Source organism: Procambarus clarkii, chromosome 76, assembly GCF_040958095.1.
Source record: "Procambarus clarkii isolate CNS0578487 chromosome 76, FALCON_Pclarkii_2.0, whole genome shotgun sequence".
Taxonomy (NCBI): Eukaryota; Metazoa; Arthropoda; class Malacostraca; order Decapoda; family Cambaridae; genus Procambarus; species Procambarus clarkii.
In genome coordinates, this window is record NC_091225.1 from 2,831,632 (window position 1) to 2,840,664 (window position 9,033).

Here is a 9,033-nt window from a genome sequence, read left to right on the forward strand (position 1 = left end):
TGGTTTATGCAAGTATAGGCATATATAATATATATATATATATATATATATATATATATATATATATATATATATATATATATATATGTCGTACCTAGTAGCCAGAACTCACTTCTCAGCCTACTATGCAATTCCCGATTTGCCTAATAAGCCAAGTTTTCATGAATTAATGTTTTTTCGTCTACCTAACCTACCTAACCTAACCTAACCTAGCTTTTTTTGGCTACCTAACCTAACCTTACCTATATATAGGTTAGGTTAGGTTAGGTAGGGTTGGTTAGGTTCGGTCATATATCTACGTTAATTTTAACTCCAATAAAAAAAATTGACCTCATACATAGTGAAAAGGGTAGCTTTATCATTTCATAAGAAAAAAATTATAGTAAATAAATTAATTCAGGAAAACTTGGCTTATTAGGCAAATCGGGCCTTGAATAGTAGGCTGATAAGTGAGTTCTGGCTACTAGGTACGACATATATATATATATATATATATATATATATATATATATATATATATATATATATATATATATATATATATATATATATATATATATATATATATGTCGTACCTAATAGCCAGAACGCACTTCTCAGCCTACTATTCAAGGCCCGATTTGCCTAATAAGCCAAGTTTTCATGAATTAATGTTTTTTCGTCTACCTAACCGACCTAACCTAACCTAACCTAGCTTTTTTTGGCTACCTAACCTAACCTTACCTATAAATATAGGTTAGGTTAGGTTAGGTAGGGTTGGTTAGGTTCGGTCATATATCTACGTTAATTTTAACTCCAATAAAAAAAAATTGACCTCATACATAGAGAAAAGGGTTGCTTTATCATTTCATAAGAAAAAAATTATAGTAAATATATTAATTCAGGAAAACTTGGCTTATTAGGCAAATCGGGCCTTGAATAGTAGGCTGAGAAGTGAGTTCTGGCTACTAGGTACGACATATATTATATATGTCGTACCTAGTAGCCAGAACGCACTTCTGGGCCTACTATGCAAGGCCCGATTTGCCAAATAAGCCAAGTTTTCCTGAATTAATATATTTTCTCTAATTTTTTTCTTATGAAATGATAAAGCTACCCATTTCATTATGTATGAGGTCAATTTTGTTTTCTTGGAGTTAAAATTAACGTAGATATATGACCGAACCTAACCAACCCTACCTAACCTAACCTAACCTATCTATATAGGTTAGGTTGGGTGAGGTAGCCGAAAAAGTTAGGTTAGGTTAGGTAGGTTAGGTAGTCGAAAAACAATTATTTCATGAAAACTTTGCTTATTAGGCAAATCGGGCCTTGCATAGTAGGCTGAGAAGTGCGTTCTGGCTACTAGGTACGACATATATATATATATATATATATATATATATATATATATATATATATATATATATGTCGTACCTAGTAGCCAGAACGTACTTCTCAGCCTACTATGCAAGGCCCAATTTGCCTAATAAGCAAAGTTTTCATGAATTAATTGTTTTTCGACTACCTAACCTACCTAACCTAACCTAACCTAACTTTTTTGGCTACCTAACTAAACCTAACCTATAAAGATAGGTTAGGTTAGGTTAGGTAGGGTTGGTTAGGTTCGGTCATATATCTACGTTAATTTTAACACCAATAAAAAAAATTGACCTCATACATAATGAAATGGGTAGCTTTATCATTTCATAAGAAAAAAATTAGAAAAAATATATTAATTCAGGAAAACTTGGCTTATTAGGCAAATCGGGCCTTGAATAGTAGGCCAAAAAGTGAGTTCTGGCTACTAGGTACGACATATATATATATATATATATATATCGTACCTAGTAGCCAGAACGCACTTCTGAGCCTACTATGCAAGGCCCGATTTGCATAATAAGCCAAGTTTTTATGAATTAATGTTTTTTCGTTTACCTAACCTACCTAACCTAACCTAACCTAGCTTTTTCGGCTACCTAACCGAACCTAACCTATAAAGATAGGTTAGGTTAGGTTAGGTAGGGATGGTTAGGTTTAGTCATATATCTACGTTAATTTTAACTCCAATAAAAAAAAATTGACCCCATACATAATGAAATCGGTAGCTTTATCATTTCATACGAAAAAAATTAGAGAAAATTTATTAATTCAAGAAAACTTGGCTTATTAGGCAAATCGGGCCTTGCATAGTAGGCTGACAAGTGCGTTCTGGCTATTAGGTACGACATATATATATATATATATATATATATATATATATGTCGTACCTAGTAGCCAGAACGCACTTCTCAGCTTACTATCCAAGGCCCGATTTGCCTAATAAGCCAAGTTTTCCTGATTTAATATATTTTCTCTAATTTTTTTCTTATGAAATGATAAAGCTACCAATTTCATTATGTATGAGGTAAATTTTTTTTTATTGGAGTTAAAATTAATGTAGATATATGACCGAACCTAACCAACCCTACCTAACCTAACCTAACCTATCTTTATAGGTTAGGTTAGGTTAGGTAGCCGAAAAAGTTAGGTTAGGTTAGGTTAGGTAGGTTAGGTAGTCGAAAAACAACTAATTCATGAAAACTTGGCTTATTAGGCAAATCGGGCCTTGCATAGTAGGCTGAGAAGTGCGTTCTGGCTACTAGGTACGACATATATATATATATATATATATATATATATATTATATATATATATTATATATATTATATATATAATAATATATATATATTATTATATATTATATATATATAATATATATTATATATATATATATATATATATATATATATATATATATATATATATATATATATATATATATTGTCGTACCTAATAGCCAGAACGCACTTCTCAGCCTACTATTCAAGGCCCGATTTGCCTAATAAGCCAAGTTTTCATGAATTAATGTTTTTTCGTCTACCTAACCTACCTAACCTAACCTAACCTAGCTTTTTTTGGCTACCTAACCTAACCTTACCTATAAATATAGGTTAGGTTAGGTAGGGTTGGTTAGGTTCGGTCATATATCTACGTTAATTTTAACTCCAATAAAAAAAAATTGACCTCATACATAGAGAAAAGGGTTGCTTTATCATTTCATAAGAAAAAAATTATAGTAAATATATTAATTCAGGAAAACTTGGCTTATTAGGCAAATCGGGCCTTGAATAGTAGGCTGAGAAGTGAGTTCTGGCTACTAGGTACGACATATATATATATATATATATATATATATGTGTGTGTGTGTGTGTGTGTGTAGATAGCGTGTATTAGGCCTAGGAAGGTTAAGTTAAGTTAGGTAAGGTTTTATTAACAACGTACATACATAACTTTTTCCGGATTGTTCAAATTCAATATTACCAAATTCTACTATAATTGTCCATTAGGTCAGTGTACGATGGTGCACATCGTTACTATAAGTACTGCCTAAACAGGAGAATGGGCTGGCCAATGGTCTCTGCTTTAACTGTAAGCGATATGTTGACATTTTTGGTCATTAAATCAAACTTCTGAATTATCTTTGTCTCGATATAAAAGGGAAGCCATTTTAGTAATTTGTTGTTTATACTCTTAAAATTTTTATATATTAATGTTAGATGAGATATTACAATGGCTTTCGTCTGTATTGACTTTTTTCGTGCATTCTGTATCATATCATAATGGTGTTGTTTTTGTTATACATAATATTATACATGATTACAAACTTTGTAAACTATGTTAGAGATAAATGTACAACATGTATAAATAAAGTGTTTGAATTTGAGTTATTGAAGCCAATTCAATTTAATTCTACTTGTGATATATACATTATTGAGGAAACGCTATTTTATCATAAATTTATTAATAAATGAAAAGCTTTATGATCATTACCACATCCTCTGAGACCACTATACACGTGACCCCGATATTGAGCGTTAGATTACGGAACAACTCATCCAGATGAGCGATGTAATGTGGCGACTGCTTCAGTAAGTAATTATTGAAATTATTACTAATTAACAAAGGAGCATACTTTAGCCTATTATTAGTTAATAAATATATTTGATGGCTTTCCTAACGAGAAAACCAACTTTTTTTGTATAGTTTTCCTGATAAATATATTTATTAAAGTATGCAAATAAACCCTTTAGTCATTCAAGAGCATAATTTTCTTGGCAATGATCCCAAACTAGTGGAAGCACATGAGGTAGCTGGGCTTGCGACGAGCCATGAGGCAAGGGAACGGTAGAAAGGAACGGCCTCTTTCACAATCCATCTTTAAAGGACAACGCCTCAAAACATAAACCTCATCCCAAGGCAACATGTTTAAGATCTGTTGCAACTATTTGTATTTGCAGTACGGCAGTGAAGCAGTAACAGAAGTTGGAGGAAGAGCAACTCATTCGCAGGTTAGGTTCTTTCAAGCTGTGACCAATAGGATCAATAGGACCACTCCTATCCTAGTGATCCTACTGATGCTATAAGGAGGGAGTCGGCATCACTGGTTACCCCCATCAACATAATCGGTTCAAATTAAACGCCTATTATTTTCATCTCGCTTTGTACCAGACTCCATTCTCTCTAAGAGTCATTAAGCATGATTGAATGATTGAATTTCGACATGATTGAATGTTAGCTTTGTGAGATGGTTCACCAGCTCACTTACAATAGTGCTCTTATGCTGTGGGAGCCAGTACACTTGTTAAGTGCACTTGTTAAGTGGGCGGACTTAAGTTTGGTAACCAGCAACCGAAACATCTAGTGTTTGGGCTCATGTGAGAGCCCCAGTCATCAGCAGTCCAGAAATGTTACCCTGGCCGGGGTAGCACGTCTGTGGACAGTGCTAGAGCCGATAGCATCATCTCATTGTATAGCTTGGAGCGAGACTCCACTCGGGAACAGCTAGGCCGCAGGCGTGGGTGAGCTGTGGGCCTCCCGCGCTGGCCACTCGAGTCGTCGTCATGGAAACAGCCACTATCTTAGTAAACATCTTGAGCCGCCATGTTGGTCGGCCATCTTGGAGTTGCCCTAGGGGCCTTGCTACACCGTCGCTGATTGGATGAGAGGGGTAGGCCGCTGTATGCCTTCCTCTCATTGGTTATTTCGAGGAGGACGCGGGAATCGTCGGTGTAACCATCATTCTGAACCCAGCTGCCTCTGTCAAGACGCTTCCTGTACTCAATTCGGTCAAATTGAAGTATAGGGCGTCGTGGTGGCTAGACTACTCAACTGCTTCACTTCCTGCTTCACCAACGACAGCGGTCGTCACAGAATCCGGCCGAAGTCGTCGCTTGGAGGGGAGAAAGACATTGTGTACAGTGGGTAGAGAAGATCTTGTGATCTGGGATCGGGGAATGTGCATACGAGCAGTAACAGACTCGTAGATCCCATAAGTGATGATTAACTTGCTAGTGCTCTGTACCAGTCGATGGGAACGGGGAAATTCGTGTCAGCAGATTTCCCATGTTTGTGTAAGACGCTATCGTTGTGCGGCACCTGGGTACGAACGCTTCACTTCACCAGTGGGTCGAGGGTGCGAACTGATCCGTGTTGTGAGTGGGAGGGATTCGAGTGCGCGCCAATTGTACGTAAAATACCACATGAGGTACTACCGCCGCCTACGCCACCTACTACTGCCATGAGCGAGCCAGCCACCCGTAGCGGGTGCCTGATGTATGGGAATGGTGTGTAAGCCGGCAGTATGAATGAGTAAGTACCTATGTGTGTATTTCTGGTGATCAGTTAGTCTCTAAAAGCTTGAATTCGAGGTCAAGTGTTCCGTCACATTGTCACGTAGCACCTGTGAGGTGGAAGTGAAGTGTGGACGAGGAGATAATCACCCTTATTGTCATCCTGTCAGTCCAGAGGGACTTACGTCTTGTGTACACAGACGTAGTGTGTGTGTGTGTGTGTAGGTACACACGGGAACAGAGAATACAAAGATTAACCAAGGACTGAGAGGATGTCCATGTAATAATTATATTATTCCATTGTGGTAATTAAATCATTTTTGATCGTCGTGGGACGATGTGATATCATTTCCATGTGTAGTCTTGCAGGTGTGGAATTCCAACACTGAGTATGTGTGTAACGTCAGTGATTCCTGGCAATGATTATTGTGGAGTGTACCACAGTGTGGTCTAAATTTCTAGTATTGTTCCCAGGGCCGTGACAAGTGTGATTTATACATATATGTAATTGTGGTTGCAGTATTAACGTAATTTTGGTAGAATTTGGTGAGTGACGAGGCTGTCTGGAGAGACCGCCATCGCTCTGTCGAGTAACGTAACTCTCGAGAGTGTTTATCGGCATGCGTGATCGATAAATCACTCACCATGTGATTTAAGGAGTACGAGATCTCCTTATTGTTCCCAATAACGTTTGATAGCTGTAGGCTACATGTGTCAGCATAATTATATGTATATATAATCGTAGTGTCATGGTGCCAGTGTTATTGTGTTATTTACTGTGTGGTGATTGCAATATTTTGACCTATGTTCTAGGGGTTATTGAGAGCACTGGGGTCATTTGCAACAGTAAGTAAGTAAGTGTGTGGCAGCATTCTAATATTTGGAAATTAGAGTACTTGCCGTGTGTGTTGTTGCAAAGGGGTTGTTATTTGATGGTGATTGTTGCTAGTGTTGAGCATCACCATATGTGATTGCAGTTCAGTAAAGCCATTGTGGGCAGTGTTCTAGAGGGTTCATGTCCTGTATGTTATTTTACTAGGTTCTGCAGTATTGTCATAGCAACCGGATTGTAACGTAAATCACTGTGATTTGTTAGTGTGATTTGTCATTGTCGTGGGGGAACTCGGCTGTAGACGAGTACTTGGATACACATATATTCTCCTGGTTATCTGGTAGGACATCGAAGTCCAGTATTCAGTGAGGTGATTGCGAAGCAATTAATATAACGTAACCAAGGGAACGCTTATTGCTTTAAGAGAATTTGTTCTTTGACAATTTGAGAAACGTAGAATACGTTTGGGTTAATTTACTTTCCTGCAAGCAGCTACGGTAGTCTCGAGGAGCCTAGCTATCAGCCAGATAAGAATTAGAGTATTGTCTGTCGTAGTTAACGGTCAGTGGGCCGGGTAATTGACGTGTTTCAGGAAGTCAAAGTAATTAACCTCGATCCTTGTTTGATCGACTCACACGAAGGCTACATTGTTCCATTAACGTAACGTCGTTATTTATCTGCCCGGAAGTACCGGCACTTGATTGACTCGTGGGAGGAGTAACGTCATTTTAGAATAACGTAAACGTGGGGCTAATTACTGTTATTAGCCACCTGAATTGGTCTGAGTATGGAAGGCTTAGACGGAATTCATACCTTAATGTAAATTGCTGAGCCAGTGTGAAAGGTTGCCTATTTTAATTGTTAATTATTGATCTTGAGGATAGTAATTAATTACTCTAAAGGTAATCACGAGTGATTACCGTTCTCTTAGCACTTTGGACATTGTAAATCAGAGTTTACCATCGCTGAGTGATTAGTAACCGATTAGCGTAAATTAACGTAACAAGTAAAGAGATTAATCAGCTGTCTGGTAGTACAGGGATTAATGGGATTTTCTCACTGAATGCTCGACGGGTAGAGTGTTGTGTAATTTCCGCGTTACTAGTGACTGTTGTAAGAGTTATCAATTTAACGTAAATGTTACCTTGTTATTAACGTAAATGTTATTGTGTTATTAACGTAAATCAATTGTTATTGATTGTTGATCGTCCGTGGGACGGAGTGTTAACGTAAGGATTAATTTGAGGAAGGGTTGCTGGAGTTGCCAGTGAACCCATTAGTTATTGTTGTCATTGGAAGACTACTGATTTGATTGCATTGCAACCGCTATTGCAGGTGTAGACTGCACTGAGGCGTAGAACAGTTAGGAGGTTACTGGAGACGTGTCTCAGAACCTACTGTGTCATTTGTTGTAATTGTGATTATAGATCTGTTAGTTCTTGTCTTTTGTTGATTCCTCTGTGGTCACGCTTATGTTCGAGTTAGTTCATTATGCAGTCCGAGGGGCTGGTGTCTAGCTGTCATTGATTGTGTCACAGGAAGGATTTCGAGTAACGTCATTGACATTTCTTTTTGTTTTGCTGTAGTAGTTAGTACTTATTGAATAAACTAAGTTGTTATGTTTAACACTGTCCTTTCATTACACTCCACACATTTGCATTGTTATGCAAGTGTTCTTCACACTCGACTAATAAAATTGAGACTGATTCTGAGCTTTGGACCAAATATACGGCACCACACAACAATAAATTATTGTTGTGAGAGCCCTTGACCTACTCGCTAGATTCGCTTCAGCGAATGGCGAAGGTCGTCACCCAAGTGGAGGGGATTTCAATTTTCATTGGGGTCTCGGCGTTTGCTCGCGCCTAGTCAATTGTTCATACATGGTCCCAAAGTGAGGAATGAGCTGCTTACTACACTGGTGTGTTAGCTAAGCAAGTCCTTCCTCAGGCGACCTAATTGAATATCACGACAGGAATAAAGGTTAAAGAATAAAGAAAATCCTTAGAAATTTTCCGAGCTCAATTCCTAATACCAATTTCATTTATTCCAACTTCAAAAACTCTCACAAGCTTGGCATGTAGTTTATTAAATGATGAAGACAGTAGTCAAGAGTAGAGAAGGTGACAGGAAGGAATGGTGGTGAAGGATGTGGTAAGTGGTGAAGGGTAGGGAAGATGGTGTAGGGTAGGGATGGTGGTGAGGAGAAGAGAAGGTGGAGAAAGGTAGAGAAGGTGATGAAGAGTAAGGAAGATGGGGAGAAGTAGGGAAGGTGGTGAAGGGTAGGGAAGATAGTGAAGGGGTATGGAAGATGGTGAAGGGTAGGGAAGATAGTGAAGTGTAGGAAAGATGGTGAAGGGTAGAGAAGATGGTGAACTGTAGGGAAGATAATGAAGGGTAGGGAAGATAGTGAAGGGTAGGGAAGATGGTGAACTGTAGGGAAGATAATGAAGGGTAGGGAAGATAATGAAGGGTAGGGAAGATAGTGAAGGGTAGGGAAGATAGTGAAGGGTAGGGAAGATGATGAAAGAGAGGGAAGGTTATAGATGG